The sequence below is a fragment of the Condylostylus longicornis genome, unplaced genomic scaffold (genome assembly GCF_029603195.1).
Source record: "Condylostylus longicornis isolate FDR11 unplaced genomic scaffold, ASM2960319v2 ptg000135l, whole genome shotgun sequence".
Taxonomy (NCBI): Eukaryota; Metazoa; Arthropoda; class Insecta; order Diptera; family Dolichopodidae; genus Condylostylus; species Condylostylus longicornis.
In genome coordinates, this window is record NW_026578103.1 from 12,543,051 (window position 1) to 12,553,767 (window position 10,717).

Below are 10,717 nucleotides of genomic sequence, written 5' to 3' on the forward strand. Positions count from 1 at the left end.
ATTAATTTAGTATTTAATAGAATTAAGATATTAAAATTAACATGCATTATAATATAATTGTATCATAACATTATGAAAACCTTACATTATGGAAATATCAGGATAAAAGCATATTCTTAACAATAATTCCTTAAGTAATTGAAGCCCGAAAAACTTTACTATATTTAAAGTATTTACTTTTACTTTAATTATTTTACATCAACTAAAGTATTCAAATTATTATGTAAATTTAAAATTTCATTATTCACTTATAAACTTTTATTTATTCAATGTAAATTAAGTTGCGTGCAAGACTTAGAATATTTTCCCTTTATGCTTATAAACTTATAAAATGAATTGTAATTAATACAATTTTAAAGCATTCTTATTATTTGAAAATTTTGCATTTCTATTTAATTTTAAAAACATAAAAAAAAATTATTTTTTATGCACGACAACAAAGTTTAAATTTAAAGGACTAACCAGTTATAGTAAGGCAATGTTGTTGCTTACGAAGTTCTTAATAGTTTTTCGTGATTATTAAAATTATTTTGATTATTTTTAGTACATGTACAATGTGTTGTTAAATTTAAACTTTTGGAATTCATACACACTCCATCACTCCATTAAAATTTTAAGTCATAATGGTTTTAATAAAAATGTTGGTGTTTTAATGAATATTTTTTGTTACGTGCATATAAAATTAACTATTACCAGCACTACATCACTATATAACTAATAATTCTTACTCTATGCGTGCTAAATAGTTATACAATATTTGAATAAATTAAGGATATATGAAGTAATTTCTTTTATTTTCCTCCATTTTCATCAATTTAATAATAGTGTGCAAAATATATGTATAGCAACATGAATGATCCATAAACGAATTGTAATCGTCTCATAATCAGTTACGTTTTAATTTTAATACTTAATCCTAAAATTTGAACTAAATTAAAATTATCAAAGTCAAATTATGTAATTTTCGGTTTGAAACAATTCTAAATTAAAAACATCCTTTTTTAAATAATTATTCCTACAAATTTAGGTTCAAAAGAAATTTAAATTTACTTTATTTCTTCATCCTTTCAAAACAAAATTAAAATTTGTATATTACTTTCTGATTTAGAGTAGAATTCGTTTAAAATATTTATTTTGGTAAAAATAAATAAAGTTTTGCCTTTCGCTAGTAATATAATAATAAAATCTGAAAAGAAAATCCTTGAAAAGGAAATCAAACCGTTAAAAAGACAAAAAATTCTGTGTAAGCAATATCATTAAAAAATTTTTCCTCACTAGAGCACAAAAATTTTGACAATGAACAAAGAAAAAAAAACGTAAAAATTATTTTTTATATGTTTGTTCAAATAAAAAGAAAGGAAAACAGAAAGTTGAATCCTTTCGAATGATTTTCAATTTTAGCAATAGAAAAGAATTCATATTTTTCGTTTGGTTTGAAAAAAAAGAACAAATATTTGTATTTAACCCTCAGCGTGCCCTTATCGTAGTCTACATTATAAAAATTTTAACTCTTTATAAAAGTTTCACACTCGAAAAAGATTAACGAAACTAGTTTTGGAAATTTGCTTTTAAATATCAAACTGTTGTGTAAAAAAAAATATACAGAAAAGATTTGTTGAAAGGTTGTTCTTTAAATCTTAGTGGGAAGGTGTGTTCTAAAGACGTAGTTGTAACCAGACATTTGCATTAATATTTCGCTCTTCATAAAATTTAAGAACAACTCTAAGATATCTACAAAATATAGATAAACGCATTTTAACACGTTATTTAATTTTATTTGAATGCTCTTATATTAAAAATAAAAATTTAAATTGTAGACTTTTAAGGGGTTAAATGAAAGTATGTAAAAATCATAAAATCAAAGTGTAAATTCTCAGTTATTTATCATTTTCTTCCAAATTTTACAAAAAAAAAAAAAATTTTTAAAATGAATGATTGACTTTAGCAACAAATTTTCTTAAAAGAAAAAAGAAGAAAAACGTTCTTTTAACTTTGTAAAAAAAAAAAATTTAAAATTGTTAAACAAGTAGGAATGACTTTTTTTGTACATTCATACGGCACTTTCTATACACATTCCTCACATTAAGACTTACAACATACATGAGTATAAAAATTTTACAACTTTCTTTTTATATTCTGGTTCATTAAGCAGAAAAAAAGTTAACTTCTTACTTTTTGCGATAATTTTAGAACATTTTTGTTATGAATTTTAAAATATGAAGAATTTCTCGAAAATTCGATGCCATATTTTTGCCACAATGTCATATTTTTTAAAAAATTGCATATATTCAGGCGATTTTTTTTTCTTGCATTAGACTTAAATCTCTTGACTTTTTTTGACCTACTGGCCAATATAATATACAATTCCAATCTATAAAGAAACTTCAAAACTTGTCTATAAACAAAAATACAAACAAATGCGGAAAAGCCTCAAATCTTATAGAGTTGCAGTCCACAAACGTAGAATAATATCGCATAAATTAATTTAATATTGAATAATTTAATTGACATGATATCACATAGCTAAATTGAATATATTTAATAATATTTAATATTAATAAATTTTCATAAATAAATGCAAAATGTTATTTACCCGTAACCATTCATACACTTTGTACACACCAAACTTATGTTTAAACCAAAATTAGCGTATAACTTGTAAGCAAAATTAAACTTTGTGCTTATGTAAATAAATTATTTGAAAATGACATATAAATACGTCCATTTTGGGTAATATCAACAATTTCTACAACAGCGGACTTATTGTTTATAATGCTCCACAAAAGCAAACTTAGTGTTTTACTGGTACCGAAATTTATTGTTACCGATATATAGTTAAAAACGATTAAGTCGGTCTAAACCCACTCAATTATAACCCGCACCTTGACAATCTGAGTACAAAAACTTGTTGTTGCAATATTTAAAATTAGCTTTAATGGTTTCACAAAAACTTGTCGGATATTCCTGACCTATAATTGAACTCATGACTGCCAAATCTCATAAAATTAACTTTATATAAAAATATACGAATGAATATATGAAATAAACGAATATATAAAATTATCTTTTGGAGTAGTATTACAGCTACTCGAACCCGTTGTACGAATCGGTCCAATCGAACCGGTACAACAGAAGTCGTCAGAAGAAGAAACAACTTGTAAAAATTTGATGCGGTATTTATTTTATTCTTCTTTAAGTTATCGTGGGACTGGTCAGACGAACGGAGGGACATGTCTAAATTAACACAGAATTTTACAACTAACAAAAATATTTGTACGTGTTTATACCGAAGATGACTCCTTCAAGTAGTTACAAACTCTGTATTAATTACAATAAATTAGGAAATTCGCTGTATATCTGTGTTTTTTTCTCTTAACAAGATAACGAAAAAGTTTATTAAAAATTTCTTTATCATTAGAAAAATGAAATTTCAAAATTTTTGTTTGAAATTTTTATGTTTATTCAAAATAAAATACAAAAATAAGCAAACTTATCGTTCCACCATAGGTGTTCATGCTATTCATTGTTTGTAAATGTATTCCAAGGTGTGGGTGTATGTATATTTTAACCAAAAGAAAATATTTTATTGTAAATTACTTCCTTAATTAAATTCAAAAATTTATCTTCACAGTACAATCTTATTTTTTCTAATTTTTTAATAATTCGAAATTCTTTTGGCAACAACAAATTGTTAAAGAGATTTTGAGAAAGAGAGGGAATGGCTCTTAGAAAATTAATAATCTTAGAGTATAAAGAAAGAAAGAGAATGGCTCTTAGAAAATTAATAATCTTAGAGAATAAAGGAAGAGAGATTTTCTTTTACAAATTGTAAAATTTTTACAAATTGCAAAAGACATTCAATCTCTACCCAATAAAATTTTAAAAGTTCTAAATTACTTTCAGAGTAAAAATACGCAAAATTAATTCTCTCTCTTCGTCTTAATTATGCTCTCATTTCAATAAACCAAAAAGTTAAAAAGAAAATTAAAAGCAATGATTCTCTTTTGTATAAAAAAATTGCAAAATACAGAGTTGCTTTCAAATTGATTTGAGAAATAGGCAAAACATGTCTCTTCTCTTACACTTCAATTTCACTAATTAAATGAGCACTTAACCAAAATTTAAAGAAATAGTTCTCTTTTATATTGCATAGTGAAAATAACTAATGAAATTCACATCTTTATAGATTCAATCAGATTGTGTTACTTTACTGGCTAAATCTTTACTGGCTAAAGTAGAATAAATTTGTTTTCTGACTAAAGTGATCAAATGTTTTCAATCGTTTTCCACTATCACCAGGAACTCACAGAATCCACAAATATATGAAAATAGCCTGCAGGAAAAATATTTTAGAAATATTTTTAAAAATCTTTGAAAACAGTGGAAACGCGTTTTCTGGTTAAACTACAAAAGATTTTACTACACATTAAATACTCACTCAATTTTCAATTGATTCTACAAGTAAAATCTGGTAATTTTAATTAATTCAGTTAAATATCTTTTTACTGTATGTGTTGCAAATAACAGAATTGTTACGCAATCATTTCTTAAATATATTCCTAAAAATTTAAAAATTCTAACAAAATACTTTTAATCTTTAAAAAAAAAATTAAATAAATTTTTGTGAACAAAAACATATGTGAACATTTATACAAGTACACGTAAGTGATATTTAAATAAAATGTTATATAATAAGAAAATAATTTAAAAATTCGTTGTGAATCAATGCGGATTCTTTTAAAGAAAAATTTAATTAAAAAAATTTTTCAAAAAAGTCTTTATAAAGTTTAATAAATAAAATTAATTCCCATTTATTCAAAGGAATCAATTAAATATTCATATATCAAATTTACTGTTCCTCTCAATATCATATAAATACAAACATATTGTTTATATACATACATATGATAAGAACAAGATTTTTATATAGGTGTTTCCGAATAATGTCAAAAGGTATTCAATATTAAATTTATATACAAACATTCTAACGCTTAATATTCATTTAAATATATATACATATATACTGGGTTTTTCATATAATTGACAAATACACGCAGTACTATCTACAATTCCATACACCTGGCGTACATACATAACATATTATATTGACATATCACAAATTATAATACAATTTCGCTGTAATAATTAAGCAACCATTTGCCATTGATTAATATAATATTTTGTATAGTGTTTCAAATTTATAGCAATTATTTGTATAATATTTACTGAACGAACTACATTCGAACTCAATTAGTAAAACTCTCCGAAAATTTTACATTATTTACATCAGGATTTTTCAAACGAAAATTTTGTTTATGATATAATCCTGTTGAGACAGTTAGGTTAGACAGCCTGTTTTCAAAATTAGTGTCGTATATGACATAAAAGGTCTTCTCTTAAAGTCTTAAAATTCCAGTAATAGTTGAAAGGCATATAATATGTTATGAATCTCTAACTTTAAAAAAATTATCACAATAAAATTTCTTTACCATATAGAATGCTATTTCAACTTTGAATTTATTGGCAGATGATACAATTTTATTATACTATTTTTACTACATATACTTTATAAATTGCTACTGAAACCCTCCCAATTGAACTGAAAAACAAATTTTGATTTTAACTATCAAGAATATTCAACTGAAAAAAATTAAACAGAAAATCTTTCGATTATGATATTATGGTCACCCCTTAATCCAAGAAGTATACTATAGTATAAAATAAAAAGAAATATTTTAAGAAAATTATTTAATTAATAAAAAAAGAAAAATGTAAGGAAAATTTGAATGATACCTTTTATTTTAATCAATCAACCTTCAATCATTTCCGGGCTCTTTTAATTAAAACAATCACGTACGTATATGTATTTAACGAAAAATTTATATTTGTGTTTGTATATGTATATCTAATACGTGAAAACATATTATATGACACTCTTAATATTTATAAATCACTGAATTCATATTGTAAAATATATTATTTTAATTAAAATTCAGGATTATTGTACGTTAAATTAGGCAATCAACCGACTTTATTAATTAAAGACTTTGTTAAAAATGTAATAGCTCCATTAATTAAGGGAAGGCAAATAAAATTGAAGGTATTTAGAATAACTTTGCAATTGTTGTCAGAATCATGTTTATGAATATTTTCAAATTTCCAGAAAATTCTTTTTAGTACATGAAGATTTTCTTCTTTGATTTCTTGATATTTCAAATATTTCTTCAATAGTGTATAAGGTATTCCAACAGAAATCAATAATATCCAATAACTTTTTCCTAGTAAATAAGCGAGTAATCTATTATATTTGCTCTTAGATCAATAGTAAAATTTTCTAAATTCTTTGTTATTCACCTTCTATTAAATTGGTATAATTCAAAATACTTTGAAATGGCAGACAGCCTATTTTATCCTTTAAATTTAAGTTAAAATATTTACAAAAGTTTATTAAAATATTAAAAACCTGAATACATTTTTTTGCTCATTTAAGGATATTTACGTATTAATTTGTTAACTAATTAAAATATAAAATGAATTGTGTTCATTTTAAATGAACACAATTTTTTCTAAATTAACCTACTACATTATATAAATAATTAGTGAATTAATAATTTTAATTTAAATAAATTAAAAAAAGAATAAAAAATTGTTCAAGGAAACGAGTCCTTTTATTTCTTTTTTGGAGTGATATTTAATATTATTCTTCATCAATGTCTTCGTATTACTATTATATTTGTTCACAAACCATTAATTTTAATTTAACTTTTTGCTCTTCCACCACCATCACAACCACAACAACCACCTCCTATTCTTATTCTCTCAATTTTGTCCATAGTTTATTCAAATGAATTCTTTCTTATTCCATTTCATTTTGTAATCCTTTTAACTTTTGCATAAAATTTTTTATCTTTGGTCAAACGATCAAACTCGCTAAATCATTAAAAGAAATTTAAGGACACATTAAGAAAAAAGAGAAACAAATTTCACTTACAAGTTGGAAAATTAAATGTGAAAAAATCTGATATGCCTTGTAAAAACCACAAATTCTCGTAAAATTTTACAATTTTATTTTATATCTCATTATTATTTCTGATGGTCATTTTAATTAGGAAAAGGTGAACAGTAATTTTACCTTCCATTATAATAATATTTATGTGTATATTATGTACAATGTATTATATACATATACATAAATGTATATGTTTACATTATAAAATATAAAGAGAGTATTGTGACATTTTTCTATTTTTGGTATTTCAGTTTGTATGACCCAATTAAAAAAAAATGTGACCCTCAAGGTAACAAATAAGACTCTTTAATGTTGTATGAGTAAAAGAGATAGATATATATATACATATATAAGTCTATATATTTATCAAACATTTTATGGAGAGAATATAGAAAATAAAAAAAAAAAATGATTTTATTTTTTCCTTTTTTTCAGATGAATAACTTCATTTCTTTTCTCATATTTACTTTGTCCCCCTGTCTCTTTAATAGGCTTTAAATTAGTTCAACCATTAAATGGATTCAAAATATTGTTCGCAATTTTTTACATAATATATATATATATATAATATACGCGAGTACATTAGAGTGAATTTTAGCACGCATCTTGTATATACAGGATGTTATTCTTTATTTTAAATTACTCCTAATTTAAAAAAAAAATAGGAAAAAATAAGTGAAAAAATGAAAAATGAAAAGGTAATAAAGAACGTGACCAATGACAGTAATTTTCACCTCTACCAACATTTTACATTATATATTAATGGTTATTTTTTCTCATTTATAACGTCTATTCAAATTCATTGTAAAATTAAAAAAATAAAAAATTTAAAAAACAAAAATTCAAAAGTCAAAAGATAATGAATGTCATGTTTAATTTGTTCCAAAATTCTATGAAAATTTCGCACCCTTTGTAACAATACTGCGGCATGGCATCTAAAATTTATGAGAAGAAATTTTTTACTTGAAAATTTGCATGAATTTCGACAACATAGGGAAATTTTTATAATATTTTGAAATCAGACTATTTTACATTTAATAAAAAGTTTTAATTTTACGACTGTTAATTTAGTAAAACGTTAGACAGAAACAGCGACAATATTACATTAGCGGCAATAATCTTTTAAGAAATCGCATTTGCGTTTATTTTTTTTTTTTCAAAAATTCATAAATTCCTTCATATGAAAATTTAAGTTGGCAAATTTTTTTATAAAATTTAAAATAAAGCACAAAAAATAATTTCTGGTATTTTCTGTTACAACGTTATTGTTCTGTAGGTGCAGCGGTATTTAGCAACTTTCAGGCTTTGATTTCAAAATAATTTATTCGTTTATAACGTAAGATTGAAAAATTTTGAAACACAGTTGCAGCCCAAAATAAAAATCTTTTTAATTGAAAACAAAATGTCATAATAAAATAAAATTTATTTAACACTAACCAAAATTTAAAAAACATGAAATTAGTTCTAAATTTGGTTATGCTTGCAAGCAATAACAGTTTAATTCCTGTAAATTAACAATTTTTGTAAAAAAAAATGTAATCAAATTTTAATGAAGAAGTGAAAATTGGAAATTTTGAATAGGGGGATATGAATAGGGGAATTTGAACTTACAAAAAAAATAAAAATATATTAAAAATTATTCACTTCCTTTCAGTTTTGTAATTTTATGCACTATAAATCTGGCACTTATTCTAAAAATATATGAGGAGCTCAAAAGCAGCTCAGAAGTCGCTTAACCCTAACTCCAAAAATTTTTGTTTTTTTGTTAAAAATCTATATAAAATTATGTAAAAATAATGAAATCTTAAAAAAATAAAAATAAAAGAAAACTAAAATTCTTACTTATTTCGTTTCGAAAAAATCATAGCATGAAAAAATTTATGAGTATTTTAAGAGAATAAAAAATTAAATCTCGATAAGAAATTTATGTCGGTTACACCGTTTTACTTCTGAGCCCCTCATTATACAAATAAAAGCAATCCTTTGTGTACACATTAATCTTTAACAAAACATAATATGACAATTTGCTTATCTAAGTATCCTATTGTAGTCGAGATACAAAAAACCAATTCATATCTCGTATATTTATAAAATATTTTTTCATATGTCTCTCTTTCTTTATATAGAATCGTTCATAACCTTCATCTTTGACTTCAGTATATATTATACTAGAATAGGATCTCATCCTAAATTAGAATATTTTTTTAACAGGATGTTCTTTAGGTCATATACTATATGTTCTAATGTACAATACACATTCATACATTATATATACACTTTGTACATACTGATTTTAAGTCTTTTATTCTTTCACATTAAATTGAAAATAACATTGAAATTCTTTATTTTTTCCTCCTTTTTTTTTGTTTTCTAATAAATTTTATGAAAATTTGAAAAGTATTGAAATTTATTTTTTATAACAGTGTAATAATCCATAAAAATTACAATTATAATGTTCAGGAATTTAAATGATTAAGAATAAAGTGAAATGGATTGAATAAAAAAGCACATTTCGATTTAAAAATTTAGAAAAAGGTGCGTAGGTTCAGAAGGTACAACAATATCTTTCTTTACTTAAAAAATGCCAACTATTTATTTTAAAATTTATACTAATTTAAAAACATTGTTTATTCCGCACAGATTTTATTGATTTTATTGATTGTAAGAATAAGGAGCTACATTAAAATCGTTAACAAAATAGAAAAATTTGAGATTTAAAACAAAAAAATATACAAATATTTTTGTTTTTTGAGAATTTCAAAAAAATTGTGAAAATAACTTTGAAATATAAGGCCCTTTAACAGAGAAAAATAATACAAAAGCAACTGAATATAAAAACACAATAAAAATATTACCCTTGAACAAGGTAGAGGCTACATACAGTAATAATAAAATATGAACAAGAAAAACCTATGATTTACATAATATACATATACCTTATTACCTTAAATACAATATTTTACATATTGCACACTTTTAGGTAACTGTAAAAAAAATCCGCGATATTAAAAAAGTCACGTATCATATTATGCAGCTATAAAATTTTTACATGATACACAAAACAAAAATAAGAGAAACAAAATTTCTATATGAAAATATTATCCTTTTCAAGGAAATAAAATACGAATAAATGCGGTCTTGTTAAGAAGTCAAGGCATAAAACAACATGTAGTAAATGTTAATAAAAAGAGGAAACTTTTTTTTCATTTCCTTCTTATCACTTATTTCTCTGTACCAAACACCTTTATTCAAAATATACAGGAAAATATAAAATATTTTTCCCAAATAAAGGATAAAACAAAAAACAATTCCTTAACAATTTAAAATCAGCTGATGAAAGCTTTTATTGTATATAAAGCTTTCAATAATATGCATGTAATCATTTCCTTTTATTATTTAAGAGCCTAAGACATGTTACAAACAACACAGAAAGAGAATTGTAAATAAACAGATTATATAGAAAGAGAGAAATAAGTGGATTAAGAGAATTTGCTGTTCTGGATTAAATTAATCAGAGGTAATGACCGTAACGTTTTTTATCCCACTTGACTCCTTAAACGAGTTAACATTAGTAAACAAAACAGTTAAGAGGCCCTAAATTTTAAATAAATAATAAAAAAAATATTGTTAATTTAATATTTTTTCAAAGATTTTTTCTCATTAATTTCTCACAAAACCGTAACAGCAATTCCAAAAAAAATTCTATTA